The 27,412-nt window shown below is 51.5% G+C and overlaps 1 protein-coding gene and 1 long non-coding RNA gene across 7 annotated transcripts in view; both read right to left on the bottom strand.

Annotated features, from left to right (window-relative positions):
• Positions 1–23,703, bottom strand: part of BCOR (BCL6 corepressor) — an 88,448-nt gene extending 64,745 nt beyond the window's left edge. For 3 of the 6 annotated variants that reach the window (XM_079974477.1, XM_079974482.1, XM_079974481.1), the window contains exon 1: positions 21,348–21,894. The gene's annotated coding sequence lies outside the window, so the exon portion shown is untranslated. Of the gene's footprint in view, positions 1–20,453; positions 20,715–21,347; positions 21,895–23,628 lie in introns of those variants that run through there. The other 3 variants (XM_079974479.1, XM_079974483.1, XM_079974478.1) reach the window with 3 other exon arrangements.
• A 494-nt stretch (positions 23,704–24,197) lies between these two features.
• LOC307215335 lies at positions 24,198–27,122 on the bottom strand. Its single transcript, XR_013838450.1, has 2 exons — positions 26,873–27,122; positions 24,198–24,412 (listed from the first exon to the last, which is right to left on the bottom strand). It is a non-coding gene; the product is annotated as an uncharacterized lncRNA (long non-coding RNA).
• Between the last annotated feature and the right edge of the window lie 290 nt (positions 27,123–27,412).

The following is a 27,412-nucleotide window of genomic DNA, read 5'->3' as shown; positions in this document are numbered from 1 at the left end:
TTATTACTAGAGCAGTCAAGTACAACATTTTCTTGTTGCCTAGAATGGACACACAGCGGAAAGTGACTCCAGACAGGGAGGACTTCCTGTCATACCTTCTCTGGAGTTTCTTCCCCCTCTGTGTGACCCTAGCTGACCAGATAAAAGGGCAAGCCACGCAACCATCTCTCTCTTGCTCTCTTGGACCCTTGCTGTCCTGGCTCTTATCCAGCACACAGCTCAACCTTCACATAGGATGGAGCCCAAAAGCAGAAAGTCTGAAATGTAGCTCAGACTTCTTTTCACTGTAGCCACAAGATAAAACCTGCCTTCAGATTACTGCTGTGAACTGAATGTGAGTAAAACTTTATTCTTACTTTTAAAGAAGACTGTGTTGTGTTATTCTTATTTTAAGAGGGAAATAAAGGGGGAAACTTACCAGGAACAATCCAAACTGGACAAGCCAGGCTGGATTGCTTAATTAAAGGATTATAACGAATCATCAACCTGCTTCCAATAAGTTGCAAAGGGAATGTGCTCTGCTGTTTACTCGCTAGCGTGAGTGAGGAGGGATAATATTCAAACAATATATCCTCTCCTACCTTCCTTAACATTCCCACAAATATGAAAGATTATGTGCCATTTTTAAACGTAGTGAAACAAACAGGGATCAGCTGTATCCTCAGGACAATTATCCTGGAGAATAGCCCAATGGGCTTCAAGGAAATAATCCTGAACTAAGCCATTTGTAGACTGAAAATTGTGTGTACAAAAGTAACTGAAACTGTGGTCCTGAAAACACCTGCAAGATTGTACATCTTCAGATTTTTTCTTAGATGCAAGTGGAATGTGTCCTTTGGTAGGCCCCCTCTTCTGTCAGTGGGCCCATGTGGATTTATCTGGCTGTGGTGGGCAAGGCACCAAGGAGAAGCCCTGTGTCTAGCCTCTGTCTTAATTTTCCACAATTGCCTGTAACAATGCTAGGTAGGAATTAAATAATAATAATAATAATAATAATAATAATAATAATAATAAATAATGCTCCCTGGCACTGCTTTGAATGCAAGGCCGGGGGAGGGGGGCAAGGGGCAGGCATCAGCAATGGACCCTGCCAGGTACTTGGATCCTAGCAACTCCCAAGGATGTGGTTGGGGAAGGGCCATAGTTTAGTGATGAGATGTATGCTTTGCATACCCAGGTATGTCCAGATAGGACTTGGAGATCCCTGACAGAAAGAGAGCAGCTGCAAATCTCTGTAGCCAGTGCAGACCTAGATTTCCCCAATAGCCATATTCAGTATAAGGTAGCTTCCTATGTGCTTCTGCCATCCACACCAGGAAGAGACTGCAATCCTTACTTCCTAAAGAGTGTTCCTCCCTGGCTTCAGGTTGGTGTTCCAGGACACTGTGTACTCCATGCAGGATTATCTAGCCCAGGGGTTCCCAGAGTGTGGTCTGCAGGTTTCATTCAGGTGAGCTGCAGCATGCCCACATCAAATATTCATAATGATTTTTACTGATATTTTTTATTGCTTCTTTTATTTCTTATGTTGTAATTTATTGTATTACAATCTGAGTTCTATTGAATGTGAGTTGTAATATAATAAAATACAGTATAAGAAATAAAAGAAGCAATTAAAAGGCAATTAAACATCATACAGCTTCTAGCACGGCACAATGCAACGGCTACAAAAGGTAGAATATCATTAAATGGTCTGTAAAAACCATCAGCAAGAGGTCCATGGTCCAGGTGGGATTTGGGAACCAAATATCTAGTCTGGCCTAAGAGCAGGCCAGTTGTTTGTTTTTAGGTGAATAAACCTTTCAAAAGAGTGAATTCACAGGTGCATGTTCTCAACTCCAGTACATGACCTCAGTATCAAGTGTTGACAGCCATCACAATTAGAATCATAGAATTTTAGAATTGGAAGGTACCCCAAGGGTCATGTAGTCCAACCCCTGCAATGTCGGAAGAGGACACACAGCACTTCCTTGGGGTTCCACGATGGATGCTTTTCCAAGGCGCGGGTTCACACATCTCAGCTGAGGAATGAGATAGGCAGATGTGTGTGCATGTGTGAATCAACCCTCAGCTAAGCTGCTTACAAGGAACTCTAACATCCTCGCCGGGGTGCGTACATCCTTTCCCTACTTTCAGAGGAATAGTATGCAGTTGGGGACACGCGTGCTAAATAAATGTTGCAGGTGAGGGTCGTCGGCCCCCTCCCCTATCTGGCCCAAAAAAATCTCATTCCTCCCAGTAGCACTGGGAGGTGTTGTTCTTTCAGCTCAGCTTTGTGGTTCCTGTAAAACCACCAGACACACTTACAAAGGAGTAAGGGCCATTGCACCCCGCAAGACTTGAATTTCCAAACAGGCTTGGTTGGGGACTGCGCCGCAAGCTATTCAAAGGGGGAGGGGAGAAAGGGGGAGGGCGGGCCTCAAAACCCCATCCCAGGAAATCGATGAGGAAGATGATGCTGGGGTGGATTTCTTGTGTTTAATATTTGTTTTGTTTTTCCCTCGGGCATGCTCGCTACTTTCTTTACTAGGGCCCGGGGCGAAACCGTTGTCCCCTGTCGCCGCACCGCCCCCTTTAGTTCTCTCTCCCTCGCCATAGAGAGAGCTTTGTGTAAAAGCCGAAGAGGCGCTGGCTGCTCGCGCTCCAACAGCTGTCACATTATTTGCACTAGCTGTAAACAGCCTTCGGGGCCCCCCCTCCGCCTTTCTCCCTCCCTCCCCACACCACATAGTTAAATCCAGACTAACAATCCACAGTTAGAGATCAAACCAACAACAGCAGCATTGTGTCTGCCCTTCCTTGCTCTAGCATCACTCCTGCAGCTGGTTTACTCGAAACAAGGAGCCCCCCTCTCCCCTCCCTACCCCCCGCCTCCCCCCCCCCAGGCCAGGGAACTATTTGTATCAGCCGGTCCCTCACTCTCGCGAACTCTCCTTGGGCAATAAATGGGGTCTTTTAAAAAGTAAGCTTTCCTCCGCCTCCCCCGTCCTCTTTTTGCTCTTTTTTGACGCGTCTCTCTCTCATTTCCTCCCCAAGTCGCCCTCTCCCCGAAGGGCCAGGTCAGAGCTGGAGTCCTCTTCTGCTCGCCTCCAGTCCAGCTGCAGTAGCTTAGCGCGCCCCCCGCCCGCCCGTGCCTTTGCCCGGGTCTCGCTCATTGTGGCTCTTAGAAGCTTTAATGCCTCTCGTTCCGCAGGAGAAATTCCTCAGCTGGCTGCATTTGCAAGCGCGGGCGTCGGTGGGGGGGGGGGGGCGCCGAGCAGAGAGCAGAGACTGTTGCTTTCTTGCCGTGCTGCTTTTAACAGTTTCTTTCCCTCGTGGTCCTTAAGAGACGCACCCCGTCGCCACCGCCCCCCCCCGCCCCCATCGCTTCTCATCAGCTCCCCAGACGCGACAGGCCCCGGACAGTGACGTGGACCCGATTATTTGCATTGAGTGACACGAAGAGACGCCGTGTCACTCAAGCGAGAGGGACGCGGAGGGAGGGGGGTGGTTTGAAATCCTCTTTTTTCCAGCGCCTGCCGCACCCGGCGCCCGCTACCTGAAGCGAGCACTTGCAGGCCGGTTTTCTGTTCCCCGCACCAGCTGAGGCCCAAATACTCGAGTCGTGGCTGTCTGGAGAAAGAACGAGCTGCCAGAAAGGGCGCCCAGTGGGTTATTCTGATGCTGGGAAACTTCCACCCAGTAGAAGAGATAGGGGTTACTGGGTCGGTGATTGTGGGGGCGAAGCAAGGGGTAGAACCATAGAAGTGTAGAGTTGGAAGGGACCCTGAGGGTCATCTAGTCCAACCCCCCAATGAAGGAATATGTAGCTCTCCCATATGAAGGTAGGAAGTAGGGCATCCACATTAGTGTAGGAGCAGCTCATGGCTACCCATGACCTTGCCTAGGTACCACCTTCTGGCTTGTCCCAGTTCAAATGAAAGCGGGGCTCGCTCAGCTCTTATTCCCACGTCCCACACCCACTAACCGCTGGACAATAGCCATGTTAACTTGGTCCTAAATCCCTGTGTTCAGTTAAGGTTTACTCTCAAGGCAAGTGCATATAATATTCCCCCTGCCAGAGCGACCCAGACCCACTGGATACTGCTCCCGGACAGCCTTGCTGCTGCTGCTGCTGCTGATACTCCGTTATGGTTTTGGCCAAGCCCCGAGCAAAATAACGGAAATGGAAGGTCTTATGCCGCATGACAGGAGCAGCCCCAGTGAGGCCTGCCATATTTTCTTAGACTACAATTCCCATCAACCCCTAGTCATTGCATCCAGCGGCTAGGGATTATGGGAGCTGTAGTCCCTGCCCGACGGTGATGCCGGCGAGTGCCCCCCCCCCTCATACACACGTGTCCTCCTAGGCACCCTATATGTACTCATTGAGCAATTGAACTATTTGCCTATCCTTAAAAATAAAAAACCCTGCTGCGTAAAATACAGCTCTTGTATGCCAAAGTCCTCAGGAGCCGGAGGAACAGCTGCTTAGGTGTCCTGATCTTTTGGGCAAATAGCTGAGAAGGAAGCTGCTTTGGTCTTTCTGGGCCAGCGGGCAATTTGCCACCAACTACTTGTTCAAAGCCCAGGCGACCCTCACCGCGGAACAAACACACAGCATTTGCCTTGGGAAAGAGACCCCGGTCCAGCCTGCGGCTTTCCTCCTCTCGAGTAGCTGGCCTTTAGGTTCAGCGCAATTCATCTCGATTATGACGGGGAGACCAGGTGGCTGGAGCTGTGCAGGCCGAGTCTCAGCTGCGGTCTCCAAGAGTGCAGCTTTGGGAGGCACCAACAGCCGCGAAAATTAACTCTTGACCCTAAACACATTTACATGGCAGCCGGCCCTGCTCAAGTCAAGAAGGCTGGCTGGCTCCAGTGTGCAAATGTAGTTAACTCTGCAAAGGGAGTAAATCTCGTGGTTGTACCTCCGTAGACCCCTGGCAACTGACAAACAGGCCTGTGTCATAAGCAACCTCTGAAGACCGTTTCTTTTTGTTTTCCATTTCCCCCTTTTTTATTACTACTGTTTTTATAAAAATAATTTTTAAAAAATCTCTCGAAAATACAGTTGAAAAACTGGGACACGAAAGAGGCGCAGGGAAACTAAAGCGGTTGGGAAGGGAGGAAATTGGCGGTGTATTTCCTTACTTGCCAACTCCTAAATTTTATTAAACCATTGGGGCTTACTCCTAAAGTGTGTCGGAGATGGCAGCCTAAGCGTCTTGCTTCACCTTAGAAACTGCAACAGCCTAACCCGAAGCAAGATTACCCGCCGGAAGCAAAACGCACAAGAGTCCTTAAATGGGCCTTTCCCCCACGTTAACTGCGCGTGGGGTCGCAAACGTAGACCGCAAGACTTCTCTGGAAATAAGTCCCATTTAACTTGCTTCCGAGTAACCACGTATTGGATTGGGCTGCCGCCGCGGCAAAGGATTGTTTGTGCCTTCGCCGCCACAGAAAAGCAGGGAACTTGCCTCACTGCAAGCCGAAACCCCAGGCGACATCTCACCTCAACCAAGGCAAACCAGTAAGCTCGAGGGAACTTACTTCCGAGGGAGAAGGCATAGGATCGGCCTGCGCGGGTCTTTGGATCTGGGGCTCTGCCTGTGCTCGAGACAGCGGGAAGCGCAGACTCCAGCTCTGGCTACTAAAGGTTAAAAGGTTTCGCTAGCGCAGCTCCTGTGTCTCCGACAGACGAGCCGCTGCCTCCGCAGGACCCAACTTCCGAGCTAAATTCTCCCGGGCGAGCGATTCCAAGCATCCGCGTCTTTGTAGCCCTGCTGTGGTCAGTTACAACCGGTGCCTCAGCCGAGCTGGCAATTTATTTGCTTGCCGCTGTACAAAGGGGGGGGGGCGGGTGGAGAGAGGAGGGAGAAAGAGAAAACCATTGCTAACAAAATAATGTCAGCAAAGGCTGCAACACATTCTTGCGAGAGAGCAGCGCTTCGTGCCTACCGAGGCTCTTTCAGCACAAAGGCTTTTAGAGAGGAAGACGGGAGGGGGCGGGGGAGGGAGAGGAGGGAGCGAGAGCGCTCTCGTATTTCAGGGCTGTTGTCCCCCTGGGAACCAAGAACCAAGTGTAGCTTCAATCAAATGCTGACTTCTCCTTCGGGAACTCAGCAGGAAACCTGATCTCACAAGTTTATGCCTGCCTCCATCTACACAGGCTGGGCTCCCCCCACGCCCCCATCCGCCTTCCCTTTCATACCAGCAATTTGTATATAGAGACGAGATCCAATATTCCTGATTGAAAAGGAGATGAGGCGGGAGGGCGGGGAAATCAGGTCGGGGACTCTCCGTTCTTGCCAAAAGCAAAACAGCCTCGAAACATCCACGCAGGGCAGCCTCGCGTCGCATCCACCGGGGCGAAGCCCTTGTTCCAAGCTCGCAAGCCGTCTCCTCCTCCCACCCGTATTCTTTATGCTCTTGATTACACGTACAAGGAATCTCCGGCGCGTAAGGCTGCAGCCCTCTTGGGTAGACTTCCTTGGGAAGAGGTCCCACTGAACTTAGTGGGGCTTACCTCCAAGAAAATGTGCCTGAGAGAGGACCTTTGGATGTTTGCTTCCGCACCCAGATCATCGTTACTCAGCAGTAAGCAAGGATGCTCAGCCGACGGTACCGGCTTCCTGGCCATTATTAGGAGGGCTGCATCACAGCCCGAGGACCCCCTGCAGTATTTAGGCGCGCTCAACTGTTTGTAGGATCGGGCTCTTTGGTCAGGTATACGAAGCCACTGGAAACTTATTTACTTATTTAGCTTCGTTTCGACCCGAGACCAGATTAGCCGAACCACTTGGTTTCACGGATCCGGTTTGTTCCACTAAAACAATGCAACCTGATCGGCGTAATAGTTTAAGCTCTGTCTAGAATGGGAGCCCAGGCATGGGTCAGGTGGAACGCGCCCAAACAGCAAGCTTGTGGCGAGAAACAATGCTCTCAGGAAGGCCACTGTCCACCCGGGCCACCCCATCTCCTCCTCCTCTCCAATCAATGATCAGGAAGGATTCTTGATGGGGAACTGCAGCTTCTTGTGCAAGACCAACTGCGAGTGTGGTTTACACAACCCGCCCGCCAAGAAGCAGCCAGGAGGAAAGGGAGATGACAGGAACCAAGACTCAGTGGGGAGGAAGGCGCACCAGTCACTTCCTGCTCTGAGGTTCCTTAACTGGGGGGAGGGGGCGTTTCAGCCACTCCTCTCTCTCTTTTTTACAACTCTGCTTGGCTTCTGCTTGTAAAGGGTTCCTGAAACTAACAACCCATGGTTCAAGTAACATCTCAGCTTGTTCAGAGCACAGGGGACAAAAAAACTCTCCCCTGGCCTACCCTAGACAGCGGACACCACAACAAACATATCAGCCTGAAAGCACCACAAACCCTTTGCTTATTTTTTTGTTAAACCAGAGTAGAGTCCTTATGCATGTCTACTAGAAAGTAAGCAAAATACTTACTCTTCAGAAAGTGAATAGGATTATTGCCAAATACGCCTTTTTCACCACCCCCATATATATTTTTCCCCAAGTGCTCCCTTTCTCTTTAATGTTGCACTTATTTAGCAAACCCGCAGTGGCGTAGAGTGGGGGGTGCAGGGGGGGCCGGCCGCACCGGGCGCAACATCTGGGGGTTAGGGTTAGGGGGTGCAAATCCACGGGTTAGGGGGCGCAAATTACTTGCCTTGCCCCGGGTGCTGACAACCCACGCTACGCCACTGCAAACCCGGAATTCGCTTAATTGCTTTCTTTTGGCCTCCCCCAGCAACTTGCTCCTTTTGAAAACGCTGTAGGCACTCAAAATTATGCACACTCTCCAATCTATCACTATGTCAGGAAAGGCCTTGCAGAGGTGGCATAGAACTACTGAGCAAACATAGCTCATGGATTGCAACCACACATCTTATTTTGGGTTTGGGGTTTCCTTCAAGGAAGCCAGTCATCCTCCTGATAAGAATTTGCCTATGCCAATTATAATGTGCAAATGGGTAACCTGAAACTGCATGTGTATTCATAAGTGAGCCTCAATGAGTTCACTGGCACTTACTCCAAAGTAAGTATAGTATTCATCGTATTGCAGCCATTACCATGTTGCCCAAGCCACAGTAAATCCAGAATCACTTGATTCATTGATTGATTGCTTTGAACTCAGTGTACCTAGAAGTACATGCATTAAGCTCTGTTGCCACAGTGCACACCCTGATAACTGAATCCTGATCTACAGGTTAAAGTTCACATTATGGAAGATGCCAGCATGGTTAAAGAGCAGTGTAAACAAAGGTATAAAAAGGTAAGAAGGTTCCCCTATTCCAAAATGAAAGTCTTGTCCTAATTAGGTGGTGGGAATTAAAAACACACAAGTTATGGCAAAACCAATGTGCTGGGTAAAAGAAGCCAGCACAGCAATTGAGAAGCAAAATTCTAAGTGCATATAACAACTAACATTTATTAAAATAATATACGGCTTTATAAGGCTTTGGGCTGGGTGTCCACCAGTATGCAGATGATACCCAGCTCTACCTCTCCTTCAAATCAGAACCAGTGAGGGCAGTGAAGGTCTTGTGTGAGTGTCTGGAGGCGGTTGGTGGGTGGATGGCGGCTAACAGATTGAGGCTGAATCCTGACAAGACAGAAGTTATTGGGGCACAGGGGGCAGGTGGGTGTGGGGGACTCCCTCGTCCTGAACAGGGTAACTGTGCCTCTGAAAGAACAGGTGTGCAGCCTGGGAGTCATTTTGGACTCACAGCTGTCCATGGAGGCACAGGTCAATTCTGTGTCCAGGGCAGCTGTTTATCAGCTCCATCTGGTACGCAGGCTGAGACCCTACCTGCCTGCAGACTGTCTCGCTAGAGTGGTGCATGCTCTGGTTATCTCCCGCTTGGACTATTGCAATGCACTCTACGTGGGGCTACCTTTGAAGGTGACTCGGAAACTACAACTAATCCAGAATGCGGCAGCTAGACTGGTGACTGGGAGTGGACACCGGGACCATATAACACCGGTCCTAAAGGATCTTTACTGGCTTCCAGTATGTTTCTGAGCACAATTCAAAGTGTTGGTGCAGACCTTTAAAGCCCTAAACGGCCTTGGCCCGGTATACCTGAAGGAGCATCTCTGCCCCCATCGCTCAGCCCGGACACTGAAGTCTTCCTCTGAGGGTCTTCTGCTGGTGCCCTCACTGCAAGTAGCGAAATTACAGGGAACCAGGCAGAGGGCCTTCTCAGTAATGGGGCCCTCAGTAGTGGTTCCCTCCCTATGGAACACCTTCCCTTCAGATGTCAGTGAAACAAACAACTATCTGACTTTTAGAATACATCTGAAGGCAGCCCTGTTTAGGGAAGTTTTAAAGGATGTTTTTATTATGTTTTTAGATATGTTGTAAACCGCCCAGAGTGGCTGGGGAAACCCAGGCAGATGGTAGGGGTGGTATTATTATTATTATTATTATTATTATTATTATTATTACCATCCAGACAAGTCTTCTTAAGGATTGGTAACTGATTAAAGTATGAGTAGCAGAGGGTACAAATAAAGGAACAATTTCCTACAATTGAGAGAAATAAGCAGTGAGGTAGGATCAGACTTGAGACCTGTCCCCCACCCCCACAGACAATCTGAAATCCAGGACAAGTAACGAGGTAGCCAGGTTTATGGATAACATCCAAATCCTTCAGATTGGTAAAATCCCAAGTAAACTATGAAGAACTCCAAGATGGGCAAATGGCCAACAAGATTCTATCTAAGTGCAAAGTGATGCACACTGGGGCACAAAATCCTAACTTCGTATGATGGGAGCTGACCTAGCAGTGACCAACCAGGAAAGATCCAGGGATCATGGCAGACAAATCAATGTGGGGGGGGGGCAGATGGACCCAACTCAGTCAGTGTGCAGAAGCACAGTGGTACTTAAGAACTTAATTTGTTCTGGAGGTTTGTTCTTAACCTGAAACTTTTCTTAACCTGAGGTACCACTTTAGCTATAGGGACCTCCCTCTGTGCCGCAGCGGCGCAATTTCTGTTCTCATCCTGAAGCAAAGTTCTTAACCCATGGTACTATTTCTGGGTTAGGGGAGTCTGTACCCTGAAGTGTCTGTAACTCGAGGTACCACTGTATTGAAAGAGGCAAAGTCAACTTGCCACTCTAGGTATTCACTGCAATCATATCTGGACAATCATACAAGGAGGAACAGAGACAGGCTTGCAGGTCTTTGCCCTCTCCAGTACATCACCTTTATCTTTTTTGCAGCCCTCCATGGACTTGAGGGGAAAAGTCTAAAGCAGGGAACCCTCCTCCATGCAAGAAGGCTCCCAGCATGAGATAGAAACGGCAGGGTTCTGAGCTGTACACAAAGCCTCCATGAATAGATAGGTGAGGCTCCCTGCTTCAGACTTTTGCCTTCAAGTTTGTTGAGGGCTGTGAATAGGCTGAGGTGACACACCAGCCTCTACATCACTGTTTACATGCAAGCGTGCCGAACAAACAGGGCTAGAAGTATAAGCCTTTCAGCCTTTATGGATATTTATGGTGTGGCCACCTTTGGAGCACTGCATGCAATTCTATTGCCCCCTCTAAATAAGGAACTATAGAATTGGAAAAGGTACACAGAAGGGGGACAAATTCCTTACCAGGATAAAGACTTTTAAAGTTGTGAATAGTTTGAAGAGGATGTATGTTTTTTAAACAAAAGTTTCTCCACTCTCAAAATACTAGAATTTAAGATTGCCCAATGAAATGAATCAGAAGTCAATTCAGACCTGACAAAAGTAAATACTGTACAAAAGTAAATTTATGGAACTCACTGTCACAGGATGTGGTAATGCCACTAAATAGGATGGCTTTTAATGTGTTAAATAAATGCATAAAGATGATATCACAGCTCCATCACATGATAGCTAAATGGAACCCCCATTTTCAAAGGCCAATGTACCAGAATATTTTCTGCTGCCAGCTGGAGACCTACTTTTTCACCCAGGCATTTGTGGGTATTAGTGCCAGTAAGACTCCTTCTATGCTATCATTTGTGCCGAGCTGCTGGTTGTGTTGATTTATTATCTGCTCCCCTTTTTGTCTTATGGAATACTGCAATTTTTATATATTATTAATTGTATCTCACACTGGGTTTGTTTGTCAATGCGGAGCAGGCCACATATATTAAAAAAATATTATTATTACATAAATACCAGAGTCTGGGGACAGCTGTGTTGCCTTCCCACCCTGCTTGTAGATTTCCCAGGGGCATCAGTCTGGCTACTGTTGAAAGAGAATGCCGGACTAAACGCATCTCCCCCCACCCCCAGTCTGGTCCAGCACTGCACTTCTTAAGGTCTTATTATAGGCTGCTGTGCATGCTCAGATCTATATATATAGACATCAGAACTGAAACCAGCACAGCCCCAAATATAGTGCCCCATCAAATAGGGCCATTACAAGCCCCCAGGAATCTGTCAATCCCTGTCAATAATCTGGGCTCCAAATCTCACTTTCTATGAATGTGGGTTTAATGTGGCTTAGATATCCCTGGTTGAATTTATGCAGGGAATTATTATAAGCTACCCTGTTTTTGTTTGTTTGTTTGTTTGTTTAATGCTTGGGTAGTTTCAATCCATCCTAAATATTTACTCTGAAGAAAGCCCCAAGGATTTTAATGGAAACTACTTCCAAGGAAGTGTGCATAGGATGGCGGATATGACCTACTTCCAAGCAAGCAAGTTTGCTTCTCTAAGCCTGCACCCCCTCCTGCATTTAATAACACCATTGAAGTCTTCTGAAAAGCCTAAGCAAGATTGTCTTCATCTAAGCCTACAATTCACTTCCTTGATGGAAAGCACAACCTTGCAGTGCAAAAATAGACAACATCCGCTTACTTCTCCCCCCCCCCCACCAAAACAAGCACAAAGTAAATATAGCCTGAACTCTACCAATTCACTTTCCTTCACTTTTCAAGTGCCTCCCATCCTAAGGGCAGCCACAACTGCAATTTTGTTCAGATGTGGGAAACTGATTTTATTCCTGATCGCTAGAGCTGTACCCTTCAAAAGAAACATTAAGTCGGCATGCTCTCTCTTCTTAAACAAAAGAAATAGCAGCAGAGTATTCTGTTCCTGAAGTCTGACAAGTATCCCAGTTTGTGCATTTTTAGGAATCTGAAGTTGCAGTCCTTTGCGCACTTCTTTAAGGAGAAGGCTTAACTGAGCAAAGTGGGCCTAGCTTCTGAGTAAAACAGGATCTTTCCGGGCTGCCGTAGCCCCCGGACTGACTAATAGCAGAATGCTTTCAAGTTAAAAAACAACAGCACACAAATAAAAGCACTGAGGTTTAAGACATCAGCCCTAAAAACTTGGATGGAAGCCCCAGTTATTTTAGCAGGCCTTCCTTCCAACTAATTTGTTTCGGATTTAGGTGTTAGAGAAGTGGCCAGGTTTTTTGTTCTGTTTTTGTTTGTCTCAGTTTAGGTAGTCAGGCATTATGCTCAAGGATCCCGCCTAAAGCTAAAATCGCATATAGTCAAAACATATAGGGTGCAATGGTGGATGGGATCGCCAAAGTGTTTCTGTCCAGACACAGGCACTCTTTCCACCCCCTTTTAATTCCCACACACCCACCTCAGATTTTTGGCTAATCTTAATGCCCACAAGTTAAATGTGCTTAAATTGCAAGGTAACTGAGAAGCTAGTCTCATCGCCTTAATTAAAGCTTACTCCCAGAAAAACGTGCACGGGACTGTAGCTTTAGACACTAAGTAAAGCAGGTCAAAGCTGCAATCCTATCCATACTTATTTGAATGAACCCACACACACCCCAATGAACAAGCTTGCATAGGATCCAACTGCACAGAGAACATTTGCGAAGAGAAGTGTCCCCAATATAAATGGTCAACGCTGTTTCGTGGCTTCTTTTGCACGCGTGTTCCAGAGAGCGGCTGCAGCGCACTTTGGGAGGAAGTGGGGTGCCTCCCCTCCCCCGCCCAGCTCTCCTGCTGCTACTAAATTAAGGCGATACAAAGTGCACGGAATGCTTTCCTCTAAGGAGATGTGCCGCAGAGCGGAACAGTCACCCACCCCCTTTCCTAACGGTTCGCTGACTACACTCAACTCTCCGCACAGCCAGTTTCCAGGGAAGCGACTGCTGCCGGATTCTGTATTTTTCTCCTCTAATTGCCTTATGATCAAATTAAAACCTTGTCCTTGCCTTCTGGAAGACAAGGCTCACTCGCGATCCAATATATTCTTTTTTACTTAATAACGTATGAGAGGACACGGCCGAAATTCCATCAAGGGTCGGAACTCTTCCAAGGGACTCGCGCGGGTTTCCACGGCGGGATCGCTCAGGATTCCCACTCTCGCTCTCTGGAGCAGAGCCGGATAACGTCCAAAGCGGCCCAAGCCACCTCCCTCTTCCTCCAAGTTCCACAGTTCTAAAAATAGACGCCTAGCTAAGAACCCAGGAGTTTAGCAGGTCTTTTACGTTTGTGCCTAGACATTAAATTTAGTTTAATTTAGCTTCCGGTGTTTAATTTTAGCCAGTCTTCCCCTTCCCCACCCCCTTCTCTCCCTCTCATGCAAATCAATATGGCAATTACCATCTAAAAGCTTGCCCAGCCCCAGGTCAATGTAAATTGATCATTGTCCGCCTCCTACAAAATAACACCGGGAGCCTGTGGTGCATAATGAGATTATACTGGAAAGTGTCTTGCAGATCACGAAATTATATTTCATGCAGCCAAAGGATCGTCTTCCACGCGGGCTTCCTCCTACCTGCCCTCCTCACAGCACCGCAGCGGATTAAATGGGCCAGGTGTGTGTGCATAATTTAAATGCAAGCGGAAGGGCGAGGAAATGAGCTGCTGCTGCAGCCATCACCGCTTTTCTGCCCTAGCTTTCTAATCTTTGACAGGTAACCACGAGGCAAGAACCGCGTGCATAGGTTTCTCAAGTGATCAGGAATTTTAGTTTAGCCGTGTGTGTTGCCTAAGCTGCAAAGTACTTTGGTTCCCTAGCAAATAAGGAAAACGAAGACGCTTCAAGAGGACAAGATGATTTTCTACGCGGTGTGGATGGGGGGGGGGTGCTGCTCGCTCCTTTCGACTTGGTGGCCTCCTTGCTTTCTGCCCGAAAGTCAGCTCATCCATTAAGGAAGAGTCAAAGCGCGCGCCAGAGGAGCCCTTGTGAAACATTCGTTAACTTTTGCCAGGAAAGCACGCCCCGGCTGCTTGCTCGCTCGCTTGCTTGCGAATCAGGGCCCGACAGTTGAACAGGGCCGAGGAAAAGGGAGGTCGCTTCAGCGTAATTCTCGTTTATCAGCCCGGCTTGGGGGAAAGGACACACAAGGATTAAACGCAGCCAGCGCTGCTCGCGGAAATGGGAACTCCCCCTGTCTGCAAACGAGGCCTCCGCTCCACACTCGAGTCAGGGAGGGCTCTAGCGTTCTTCCTCCCTCCCACCCCACCTCCTTCGGATGTAGTACACACACACACACACACGAGAGAGAGAGAGAACGACGTTAGTCTGGCTCTCTGGAAAGAATCTGCTTGATCTATTTAACTGGCTAGTGCAACATTGCGCGGAGAGGAAGGAAGAGGAGGAACATACGCACCCACCCGCCGCCTCCCCTCCTCCCCACCTTCTCTCTCCCACCCTCGCTACCACTAGCATTTATTTTTAACAAGCAAGCCCAGCAGGCGAAAGCACCGGAGGCTGCGGTGCCGATCGTGTTGCATGGCTGTTTGTGAGGCCTCCCTGGAAATGGAGGGCTAAATGCGAGATGGTGCGTTGCGCCGCGACGCCTGGTATGTAAACCAAGCAAGCAGCCGCTGAACAGAAGCCGGGACAAGCAAGCCTGCTGTACAGGATTGATAGATGATAGATAGATAGATAGATAGATAGATAGATAGATAGATAGATAGATAGATAGATAGAGATAGGGGCCTAATTCCAAGGGGGCTTCTAAAATGCTTCAGTTCATTTCTACATTCGGTTAACACCTTCCAACCCACAGCAAAAGCCAGACCATTAAAAAAAAACCCAGAGGGCTTATTTTAAGAAGGAGGGTTGTCTCCAGCCTAGTCCCCAACTCAGCTATAACTAAATGCCTTTGCCCCAGCTGACCATTAAAGCCTTTATCAGAGAGGTATCTTCCGGTGGAGAGGTGGTGTTGTGTAGAAAGGAGTGTCAGGTTGGAAATATCCTGCTCAAATCTCAGCTCACCTAGTAGGAAGTCACTACTACGCATATCATGCCTTTAAAGCACATATGAAGCACCCACTCCCAAGTATCCTGGGAACTGTAATTTACCCTCTCAGAGCTACAATTCTCAGCAGTTTTAACAAACCACAGTTCTCAGGGTTCTTGGAGGTGCGTGCCTTAAATGTATGTTGTGTAGGCAGCCTAGGTGACCTTGGGCAAGCCAAACACAACACTAGCCTACATTACAGAGGTGTTATTAAGGAATACTGAGGATGTGCTTAAAGCACTCTTGAGGGTTCAAAATGGCTGCGCAAGTTGCCTCTGATAAAATGCACAGGACACTTTAGGAATGAGGTCTTGCTATATAGGGTCTTTTGGGTTTCTCACCCTCCCTCCAAGGAGCGAATAGCTAAACTACTACAGTGGTACCTCAGGTTAAGAACTTAATTCGTTCTGGAGGTCTGTTCTTAACCTGAAGCACCACTTTAGCTAATGGGGCCTCCTGCTGCCGCTGCGCCGCCGCTGCACGATTTCTGTTTTCATCCTGAAGCAAAGTTCTTAACCCGAGGTAATATTTCTGGGTTAGCGGAGTCTGTAACCTGAAGCGTATGTAACCCGAGGTACTACTGTATGCTGATATCACCTTCTCCTCATCACGCAGATAACCGTATACAGAGGCGGAGGGTGCCCCGTCAAGACTAAACTGGAGAAATGAATTTTCCAAATTTACACGGGACACTCCAGCCGCTAAACCAAATGTGTTTTGAAGCCGGGGGTCTTTTGACTGGCCACAACAGAAAACAGGCGTTGGCTGGCCTTGAAAATGGGCCTTGCTCTCTTGTTCCTGAAGTTAGACACACCATCAAAAAAAATACGCCCTGCGTCATAGCGTCTGTGGGGAGCTCCCTTTTCAACCCTCCTGTTTACAGAACGCTGTAGGAAGCCTGGGGCGATTGCAACAGGGACTTTTAAATTAGAAGTGCAAACTGGCCGGATGAAGGTGGGGGGAAGAGAGAGATGTAGCGGGACTCTAAGCCCCATGCCCTGAGCCCCTAAACACCTACAGTAAAGCCAGAGATTGCTCGCTGCTCCTTCAGTATTTCTGCAGCTGCTAGAGTTATTTAGAGCCAAGGGCATGCGAAGCGCTGTGGAAAACACTGAAATAAAGGGGGGGGCGGGAAATCCCATTAGAGGGAAAAGGCTAGGCTGGGAAAGGGGGAGCGAGATGCTCCCAAAGCAAGTAGTTCGAAGCAGCGCCACGTTGGACTGCCCACAGCAGGTTAGCCCTTAGATCCTAAACAGAAAGAGAAGTGAGGAAGCCATCAGATTTCCAGGAGAGAAAACTTCCATAGGCACAACCCGAGGCCCTGAAATGGACGGGGTTTGCTTCCATCTACTATCTTTATAATCCAGGCGCTAGCTGCTCCGCAGTTTACGACTCCCTGGAAAGGCTTCCTGTGCCTGCGATCCAGGAGGCGCTTAAATTACGTCTGTGTAGCGAGGCCCATTAACGTCGCAAAGGGAGCTTAACCGGCTTAAGCGCAAGGGTGTGGGAAATGCAGCCGCAGGGACTGAGGCTTGATTAGATGATCGGATTCTCACACCCCCCACACCCGCTCCTTCCCATCCCTCGCTCGCTCGCTCTCCTAGGTGTATATATTTAGCTAGCAGACACCCAGAGGGGTTTAAAAAGACTCCGAGTTCCCTCCTCCCACAATCATGCAGCAAACACGTTCAAGAAGAACTGCTTGCAGGCAGCAGGGGAGCAACCGAGACTCTCATCTGCGTGGTTGATTACAGCCCTAAAACGGACGACGTGTAATTTCAGTTCTCGCTCCAGATCGTGGGCTTGATTTCCAGGGGCCCACTTATCCGAGGGAGGGAGGGAGCAAGCGAGAAGAGGGGAGAGGGGAGGAGGGGGGGGGAGAGACGCTGTAGCTTTATTTGTCCTCGTCCCTATTAGCTATGCAGCCAATCTATCATTTCCGGCGGTGCTTCCATCTAATTACCGATGTATTTAGATGTGACGTGCAAAGAACTGTCGAGCTGCCTGCTTGGCTCTGCGCGGACTCCTCGTCGGGAAGCTTTCCAGCGAGGGCTGGAGCGCTGCGAGCCAGGGCTCCAGACAAAGAGGGAAAGAACTGAGCCGCGTCGCGGGCAAATCCAACGCAAAGCAGCTTTCCTCCAGGGGTGATAAAGGGCCAGAGAACCTCATTCGGGGGCAGCCGATGTCTGTGGGAAGGGGGGGAGGGGAGCTCCGAAGGCAGGCGCGCTTATATTCCGCAGAAGGGCTTTGCTCTTCCCCTCCCACCCACCAGCCCTTCTCACAGAAAGGAGACCCCAAACAGAAGCGCGCACAGAGAGCCAGAGCCCCCGTTTGCTTCTGTCAAGTCTAATGTGTCTCAAGGCAGCCGCAGGTAAGTTTTGCCCCGGCTCTCTCCACCAAACACAGGTGAGGCTCGCCCAGCCCCGTCGTATGGAACAAAGTCAGTCCCTACTGGGCACTCAAAAAACAAAGCACCCACACCACCCACTCCCCATTTCTAAGCAAGGGAGAGCTGGGTTCTGCTCCTGAGGTTGTTCGCCTGGAGGTCTTTGGCCGGAGTGGCTCCGAATTCTCCGCTCTGGCTTTGTCCTTGTGAGCTATCCCTCCCTCCTCCTCCCTCCCCAGAATGGAGAAGAGAGCGCTGAGTGGATCTCCTGCTCCAGCTCGACCCCCACCCCTTCTTCTTCCTCCTCCACCACCACGCCTGGCTCGCCTTGTGCTTCTCTGTGCTTGCCTGGCTCTGCCCCAACAGGACACGGGGTTAAGCGCGCTCAGCGGAGTTCCCAAACGACGAAACTTCTGGGAACGGAAGAATCTGGCACTCGGCTAGAAAAGGAGGTTCCTGATGGTGGGAAAGTGATCTTCACGGAGCATCGAGAGCAGCCTGAGGGATCGCGCCTCGGTCTCTCCCAACTTCCCCTCCCCCTGGAGACAGAAGATTTCTGCAACTGCCAGCCTCAACCCTTCACGCGGAAAAATCTACCTCGGTTTCTGACTCCTGAAGGGTTAACACACACATCCACACGCACCGAATCTCGCGGTGACCTTTTCCTTTGCGACTCCCCCACTCTCCCTTTCAGGCTCCGGTTCTTCCGCTCGCAGGGAGCTTGGACGGCTGTCTAGACCGATCTATCACAGGCGAGCGAAACAATACCGGTGGGGGGGGGGGAGAGAAAAAAGCCGCCTTCCCTTTTCTCTCCTCCTCCAGCAGCCCCGCACCTCACCTTCGAGATGAAATGGGGTAATAAAAAACCATCATCCGCAGTACCAACAGCTGGTGGGTATGCAGAGACCCCTGAAACAGCCCACCCTCATGGCTGACAAACGGGGTTTTGTCTGTCCCTGTTTAGCGCACGCTAAATGCGCGCGGCACGTTTCGTGTCCCGCAGTTGCCCTGGGCGAAGGGCCTGGGCTCCCCTCGGAGAAAGCGTGGGGAAAGAGGGGGAGAGGCGAGATTCCAGGCCTTCCAGAGAGGGGAGAACTTAATCTTTGCGTCGGAAGGGCTGGTTCCCAGATTCCACTCTTCTTTGCTTGTCCAAAAACTCCTTGACTCTATCTGACCCCAGCTCGAAAACGAGGCAGTTTCCGGCTTAGTAGATGGAAAGGCCGATTCTGCAAAGAGCTGGGAAATAGCTAACGGGATATGCGACTCATTGATCCAGAGGATACTTCCTAATTAACTCCCAGTCACCAATTCAAAGATCTCGTCTACTGTGGCAAACCTTGCGGGATGGAGGGCGGGGAGGAAATTCCAAGTCCTGCTTTTTACGGTCCGCCGAAAATCCATTAAGGTTGTCTTGTTCGCAAAAAGACAAAACCCACCAGCTGCCACTTAAAACACCTACATAACACCCCCACAAGGCTGATAGAGGAAACAAACAAAAAGACAAAACCTTAATTGAGCCCAGTCCTCCTGGCCTGCTTTACTCCAGAGCAGTCCCACTGGCCTCAATTATGGGAGCACAAGGCAAGGGACGGGAGCTCTTATAACCACCAGGCCCTATAGCGAGGGCACCGCATCCCGCAGGCATGTCTGCCAGCACCAACATTGCCTAGACGGAACTGTGTGTGTGTGTGCGCGCGTAAGAGAGAACGAGAGCGCAAAGCTGGAAGCAGCCGCCTCCAGGAGCGGGACTCCCAAGATTAACAGCATGCAAATATGGCGGGGGGGGGGGGCGGGGAGTGGGAGCCGATCCACTTCGGCAATGCTGAATGTAGACACCACCCCCACTCCCCGGGGACAACTTAGTTTGGCCTCGGGGCTCTGTCTCCAAGGTCCCAGGGCGATCTTGCAAGGGCGCTTCGCTTTACTCCCCTTACAATGCGGGAGGGGAGAAGTCTCGCTCTCCTTATCTCTGCTGGCAGATAGTCTTCGTGGGGCCCGTCTAAGGAGCCCTTTGGCCTAGGCCTCATGGAAAAGTTTACAAAAGCTTGACAGATCCAGCCCGCGCGACCAGAACTAGCGCAGACCGCCCTTTTGCCAAGGGAGGCGAACGCGAAGCTGCGGGGCTTCCACCGAGCAGATGGAGAGCCGAGGCGGGAATTGCTCGGGAGGATTAAATACAGAAACAAGCTCCGAGGCGATTGCCATTAAAACACCAGCACGTATTTCCCTCGCAGCTTCTGATTCAAGGGGTTTTGGGGTTTTCCGATCTACGCTTCCCTCCACTCTCTCTCTCCGCCCTTCCCCCCCCCCACCGCTTCCTTCCACCCACATACCTCGCTTTTCTGAATCTGAGACGCAGCCGGCGAGGCAGAAACGAAAGGCGAAGGCTTCGCAAAGCTAGAGATCGCCCCCGGACTGGCTTCGCAACAAACAAGCTACGTGCCTCAGATGCCGAGCGCAAGCAACCCCGGAGTTGGCTAGGGTTTTCCAGCCAACAGCCTCCACCATCCGCTCCTGGGAGGCAAGTTCTCAACCTCCCCGGAGCCAGAAATGAAAGGTGCAAAGGACGCCCGAAATTCCTAACGGCGGCTCTGGACCTCTTCCCACCCCCTCCCCAGACTAGCAACACAAAGTCTTTGAACTGGAACCACCAGCTCTAGAACATCGCCTCTCCGCCGCCCCCGAACCTTCTCGTTTATTCTCCCTCCCCCCCCCCCACAACCCGCCCAGCCGACTCCGACACCCCCCTCAAAAAAGTGGCCTCGAAAACAACCGGGAAAAAAAGCTCCCACAGCCTCCGCAGTCTCTTTCCAAGAGCGTTTAGAAAAGCAACAAATACGCACCGAAAGCGAGAGCCTCTTTTTACCTCAATCACGTTGGCTGTCTCTTCCCGGTACTCATCTTTGAACTTCGCTGCCGGTGGGCCAAAAGGAGAGCCAAGCAGCTCTCCAAAAACGCTCCTTTCCCCTCCACCCACTCTCCCCTTTCCCCCTGGGAGCCCAGAAGTGGCGGCTGCCAGAGGTGGGGCTTTTATAGCCCTTTCCAAATCCGAAAGATAAAAGAGGAGCGAGACGCCGGGAAGCCTCTTCTCTCGATCCCCCTCCGCCCGCCACCTCCTTCCTGCTGGAGCAGACAGAGCACGACCGGCAGCTTCCCCTTTCCTCGTCGCTCGCTCGCTCCCCCCCCCCCCCACCTCGCGCCCCTCTTCACAACCCTGCAAACTTCAACAAACCCGCGCAACACACCCGCCCCTCGGAGCACTCCCCCCACCCGACGCCTCCGCGTCCCGCCTCTACCCGGCCAAGGCGCATTCAGGCGGTGACCGCTGTGCTCGCGAACATCTCCCTCGCCTCCTCGCCGCCCTCCTCCTCGGAGCCCGGATCGTTTCAGGTTGAGAGACATTCTGGCAACGATCCCAACCGAGGAGAGGCAGGCTGGGACCAACGCGCGCTCTCTCTCCTACGCGCGCGCACACACACACAGACACACAGACACACACACACACACACACACACACAGAGGCGCACCCCAGCCAGGTCTGGGGGCGGGGGGTGTTGAGGAAAAAGGTCGCCTCGTCGAGGTCCCCCCTCCCCACACACGGGAGAAGTGTACCAAGACTCAAGCAGACCGCATGCGATCGTCGCCCTTTTTGGTACTTGGCCTCGCGGCGTTTCCGCAGAGAGAGAGAAAGAGAGACGAGAGAGAGAAAGAGAGAGAGAGAGAGAGAGAGAGAGAGGAGTTCAAAGGGGAGAGCGCTGACCTTAGCCTCGGCTCCGGAGATGCCGCCGCGGAGTCGCTCCGGCGTCGCTTGTAGCGTATGCTCTCCAAAGCGAGCCACTCTCAGTCTGGGTGGGCGAGAAAAGTTTGCCAACCTCCGAGCCCAAGGGGGGGGGAGGAGAGAGACCCGGGCTGCCCCCACGTCGGACAATCCGGCCACCGGCGGACCTCGGCAGGGCAGCTGGGGCTGCGCGGGTTGGAAGGGGGGGGGGAGCGAGACCTATGGTCACCCCGCTTGACTATCGCTTAGGCTCAGCACCCCGCCAGCAGCAGGCTCCCTCCGGCTGCCCGACGGCTCGGCTCTGGCAGCGCCATGTTGCTGGTGTGGCTGCTCCGGGCTGGGCTCGACGGCTCCTGGCGACGGCGCCTACATGCTCTTTCTTCCCTGGCGAGAGCCCCGCGTCCTGGCGGCGGCGGCGGCGTGTGCGTGTGTGTGGCTGGGCTGGCTCTGGGGATTTAATCCACCGGGAAAGCCGCTCTTCCTCACCTTGCCGCTGGGAGAGCAGGCTCCGTCTGCTGCACGCTGCCCCCCTTCGCCTCCTCCTCCTCCTCCACCGCCTCCTCCTTCCCTTCCCCGCCCTCTCCTCTTTCCCCTCCCCTCCCCCGGCGGGCTCAGCACTCAGGGAGCCGCCGCCAGTAGAGGCCGCGGCAGCGGCAGCGGCAGCACAGCCACCTCCACTCCACTCTCCCAAGCAGCAGCAGCAGCAGCGAGGCTTCTCTTTCCCCCGCGCTCTCCCGGAGCTGCCTCTTTTCTTTCCTTTTTTCCCTTTCTCCAAGGCTTTTCGCTTTCTCTCCTTAATTGATTCCCCCTCCACACCGCGGCGTTTCCTGGCTGCTCCCCCCCCCTTCCCCTCTCTCTCCTCCTCGCTCTGCTTGCCTTGCCCTGCCCTGCCCTGCCTGAGGGCGCCCTGAGGAGACTCCGCTCTCCTTTTTGACCAGGCGAGGTGGAAAAAAGGGGGGAAAGTCTCTTCCCGCCCCCTCGCCAGACTCCCTGCTCGGCTCCGCTCGCTACCCAGAAGGCCAGTGGAGAGAGAGCCGCAATTACCATAAAGCTCCTCTCCCTCCGCTTCGCCAAGCTGTCAAAGCCCCGGCAGCGGCGGCAACGGCAGCAGCAGGCGCAGCCAGACCCCAGCCAGCCCGCCCGCCCGCCCGGCTTCCTCTCCTTTTTTCGCCCGCGGCAGAAGGCTTCGCTCTCCCCCTTCCGCGACCTCCTCGCCAAGCCGAGCGAGCGCGGGCTCTTCTCCGCCTCAATATCGGCTTCTGGCAAGAGCACCTTCCCGCGTGTCGCGTGTGTGTTGTTCGCGACCCCTTTTCCCCCTTTTCCTCAGCCCTTCATTAAGAGTCTTTTCAAACAGGGGGGTGAGAGAGAAGGCGAAGCCCTCCACCTCGTAAGCGGCATCCTCATAACCTTGTATGAGGCGGAAGGAGGACGGCGCTGCCTGTTCATTCCTCCCCCCCTCACGCGCCTAATATAGATATATATATATTTCCTCAGGTGTGGAAAACCGCGCTCTTCCCTCTTCCCCCCACGTTCATCTGCCTCTCTGCGTTTCCCTGAGAACCCCAAATGGGCTGTTTCTTTGTTCCCCTCCCCCTCCCTCCTCTTCCCCCCACCCGCGCGCGTTCCATTGTCGCGCACAGCCTGCCCAAAGTGGAACGTCTTCTTCGTGTTCTCTCTCTCCCAGTCTTATCTGGCCACCACTCTTCCCCTGGGGGGAAAATGCCTCTCCAGCCCTCTCTTTTCTTTCCTTTTTTTAGATAACTGTGTGGTGTCCCGCTTTCAGCCCAACCTGTATTTAAAGACTCCCTCCAAACGAGCAATTTCCCTTTATCTCTCCTTTCCAGAAGCACGCAAGCCACCGTTCCCCTCCAGTGTACCCCCTGCACCCACGACTCTTCAACATCCTTCATTTTACCACCAGTCGCTGTTTTCATACTCCGACGTGGGGCTTTCTTTCTCGCCCCTTTGCCCTCGAGCCTTTCTGGGTGAGGAGAACCATTCGGTTCTCAAGAAGCTACTTTTCGGAGTGCCCCCAGAACCGATTCCCTCCCCCTTGGGGTCTAAACAAGGTACCGCGTGGTTCCCACCTCTGAAACTCCCAAACAGGTTTTTTTTTGTCACGGCGTGTGAATCGCTTGGGAAGGTGGGGCGAGAGGGGTTCCCCCCCTCCTTCGCTGTAATTCTAGTACCGGCTGGAGATTGCTCTGCCGGCCTTTTGATCTCTCGCTCGCCGGGATGGTCGTTATCTTGCGTATCTACTTACTTTGGTAGCGCTGACTCGGCAGGTCAGCTAGTAAATGTCGGGTTCAGGACGCCCATCTTGACTGATCCTCGCTTGTTCGGTTCTCCCTCGCACAGCGCGTGATTCTTTATGGCTTTCCTAGCGATTGCTGGAATTAACAGCACGGCGCCGGCTACAAGATTTAACCCTATAGACTTCGGGAAGTGGTGGTGTGTGTTGGGGGTGCGCGCGCGCGCGCCCCCTCGCTCATTCAGGGACACTTCTTTAACCAGGATGGTGTGTGCAGCATCAGGGGGGGAATCACTGGCTCCCACTGCAGTCCTCCTCTCTGCACGTTTACTTCGTAGTAAGCCACACTGAACACAGTGGAACTTGCTTCTGAGGAAACGTGCCACAGGATTGCGCTGTAGAGGTATCGGGTCCCTACTCGTGAGAGTGTAGCTTCCACTGGTAATCCGACAGGGCTGCAACCCTAAACATGCTTGTCAGGAAAGTTTGGGGTCCGGGATTTGTTTGATTCGGATTAGACGTGTCTCGGTTTTTAGCTATAAGAGGAGGGCGTGGGGGGAGGGGAGCACAAACCAGCCGGGTGGAATTGAATGGAATTTTATTGTCACTGACTACAGAGGTGATTATACCAAGTCCTCGCTTTTAATTTTCGCTCCAGCGTCCTTAAAACACTCTTATGTTGCCTGCATAAGCTGTTTATACCTAGGTAAGTATGCTAGGAGCTGCGGCATCCCGAGAGATTAGCTATTTCAACGCCGACGAGCGCGCCAGCCTGTTCCTCGCGAAGTCCAGGAATCTGTGGGAAAGAAGGGGAAATGTTTAAACCCGGTCCCTAGCAACATTTGCCTTGATTAAAAAAGTTGCTTACTCAGTATGCAATTTCCTTCTTTAATTATGCGAATCTCTTACGTTTTAATGGAAAGCAGGAGATTCTTAAAAGTAGAGTCTGCTAGAAGGATTTGGAAACCTAAACCCCAAGTTCTTATCTCATGAATAATCGCTTGATTGTTTTGATACCTATTTCTAGCCAGAAAGCTAATATTCTGTTGGATTTTATTTTTAGCTTGCATCTATACGAGAGAGAGGGAGGGGAGGAAAGCCTCCTCTTCGCTTTCAAAGCAGAAGTGAAAGATATCTACCGTTTGTAACCCGAAACGCTGGGCACACAAGCTTTTCAGCTTCTTAAAACCAGCTGATAGAAATGGCAAAAAGGCATCGCTTTCCCAAGCTGGAGGGTAAATACTCTTAAGGGGGAGGGGAGGGGAGAGTAAAGAAACAAGTTGCCAATGAAGTGTGTGCATTGCAAATGCGTCGGGAAGGTTTTCCTCCAGAGGTGCCTGGAAGTGGAGTTTAAAATCCGATATGGAGGGGGTGGGTTGCATATTGTTCCCAGTTTATGAGCTTTGCATCTGAAAACCATCCTACACGTTTTTTCAATCTCCGGCAAAGAGTGCAAGGACACCTGGCCCATTACATTGTAAAGCTATTTTTTATAAAGACGTTTTAGGGCTAGACATTAAAAGTTATTAGACGGAGCACACGTGAGGTACAGACATGCAGCTGGATGGCGGTGGGGGTGGAAGGCCTCTGTTAGATACATATGCATTTCCCCCGTATCCAGAGATAAAAAAGGGAAAACTGCATTTCCCCCGTATCCAGAGATTAAAAAGGGAGTCCTTGTCGAAATGCCCTGCTTTTACTTTCGCTTCTTTTTTCTGGACAAGCAAGTGTAGATGTTTGCTTGCAAAGTGGGTTGATTCTGTATTTAAAACGGTTTTAAAATCATATCCGTTTAATTTTCTGAGGAACCTTTGAATATGGTCACAACAGTATGTGCGGCGGCTCTAGCCCCCAAAAAAACATTCTGAGTCTCTGAGTGTGTATGGTCGAGCCTTCAGAAAAGGAAAGGACAAATTCCTTAAAAATAAAATAAAAAATACAGTGGAAATACTGAACCTGCCTGCCGAGCAACACAACTGAGTCGAAGTCCTTGGATTGTAAGACTGGTTTCATTAACGCCATTGTTTAACCAGTTTACTGTATGATGGACTGAGCTGCCTAGACGTTCCGCGTCTCAAGGACCCGGAACATTTGCTCGCGCAGGGTCTTTCTAAGCAAGTTCTTAGCGATCACTCGGGTTGTTTTTGTTTTCAGATTTTATTTTACGCCCCTTGAGTGCCTGTCTTCCCCACCCCCACCCGGTGAGGATTCCCAGAGATTGCAAACGCAACGCCTCCGGAGCTCCTCAGGCATTGTGTGTGTGTGTGGGGGGGGTCCGTCTCGGTCGCTAAGTCTACCCCCTGCCCCGCGTTCACCCCGCCTGTGTTTTGCTAAGCAGAATCGCCGAGGGAGCCTTCGCCGAAGGAACTGAGGCCGCAAATCGCCAGGCCTCTTTCCCTCCCTTCCTCCCTCGCCTCCTCGGAGAGCTGACCCTCGGGTCAGGCCGTTGTGCGTTGCGCTGGGGTGGGGGGAGAGAAGAGGAGCATTGGAGAGCGAGCGGAGCCAGCGAGCCGTAGACGCTGGCGCTCCTCGGGACCGAAAGCGTCGGAGAGGGAAATCCACGCCAAAAAAACAGCCGCTGCGGGCACGCCGAGCGTTTAAAGACCTCCTGAAGGCAGCGCTGCTGTGGAGGACGGGCCAGAAGCGCCTCTCTGCGGAGCTGGGAGGCGAGGGGAACCGCGTAGCTGCAGCCTTTCGCCTCGCTCTGGCTGTTTGGCGCGACAATGGATTCACACGACACCGGCCCTTCTTTTCTGAACTCCACGTGGCTCCCCGCTGGCCCCTTTTCCAGGCAGCGCTGCATCCCGAAGCAGCAGGCCGGTCTCTTGGCAAGGCACGTAATCAATCACCGGAGCCGCGCCGCGCTGGAGGCCCCGGGCCTGATCAACCTCGGCCCGTGACTCAGTCCTTTTCTCCTTCCTAAGGGTGTCGCCAGGATTAAATTCATTAGCGGTCTGCTTGGCTACGGCGGCGCACAGCGCCGAGGAAAAAGCCTATAAATAACCCGGCGCTCTCCCGAGCTCTGAATGGCCCTGCTTGAGTGTGCGTTAAATCAAGCCGTGGCCGCCGCTTCCTGGGAGCCTGCTTTAATGGGACTGTAGAAATCTGAATAACAAAACAAGGCCACCTTGGCTTGGCCTTAGACAGAGGCTCTGACCACTCTTGCACGCCTGATTTCACCATCAGGAAAACAAAAGACATTGAAATTAAGATTTTTTCCCCTCCCCCCACTTAAAACACACACACACACACACACCTGGCGCGGCAGCAGAGGGGGGCCGGGGCTGGAAGTCCGTGCTGTTTTCCTGGGCCAATGGGTGGCGGAGCAATGCGTGGCTTTCTGCTGGCCCCAAAGTGATCGAAATGTGTGCTCGCAGGCGAAAAACCTCTCCGGCTGCCCCTGCCAAGTTTCTAACAGGGATTGTGTTACGTCCTGGAAAGTCACACACTTGGGCTGCAATCCTAAACAAACGGACTGGGGAGCAAGTTCCACTGAAATCAATGGGGCTTACTTCTGCGTAAACATAAGTAGGCGTGGAGGGACGACCATGTTTTCAACTCTCAGCGGTTGCAGTTGGAGTGGAAACGTCGGCTGGCGTTGGCCCTGGCGCACACAGAGCTCCGGTGCGCGCTCGGCAGACAGGAAAGAACATGTTTCAGATTTTGTGAGGCATGTGACACAGATGCAGCGCACCGGCAACTGAGAGAGAAGCCACAAGGCCTCGACTTCTAACCCTGAAACGTTAAAAAAAAGAAGCAGCTATGAAAGGCAGACGAGTCACAGATAAAGTTCTGC

Source organism: Podarcis cretensis (assembly GCF_951804945.1).
Source record: "Podarcis cretensis genome assembly, chromosome: 4".
In the NCBI taxonomy this organism is placed as follows: domain Eukaryota; kingdom Metazoa; phylum Chordata; class Lepidosauria; order Squamata; family Lacertidae; genus Podarcis; species Podarcis cretensis.
The sequence above is the reverse complement of the archived record's forward strand: the minus strand, read 5'-3'. Positions and strand labels throughout refer to the sequence as shown.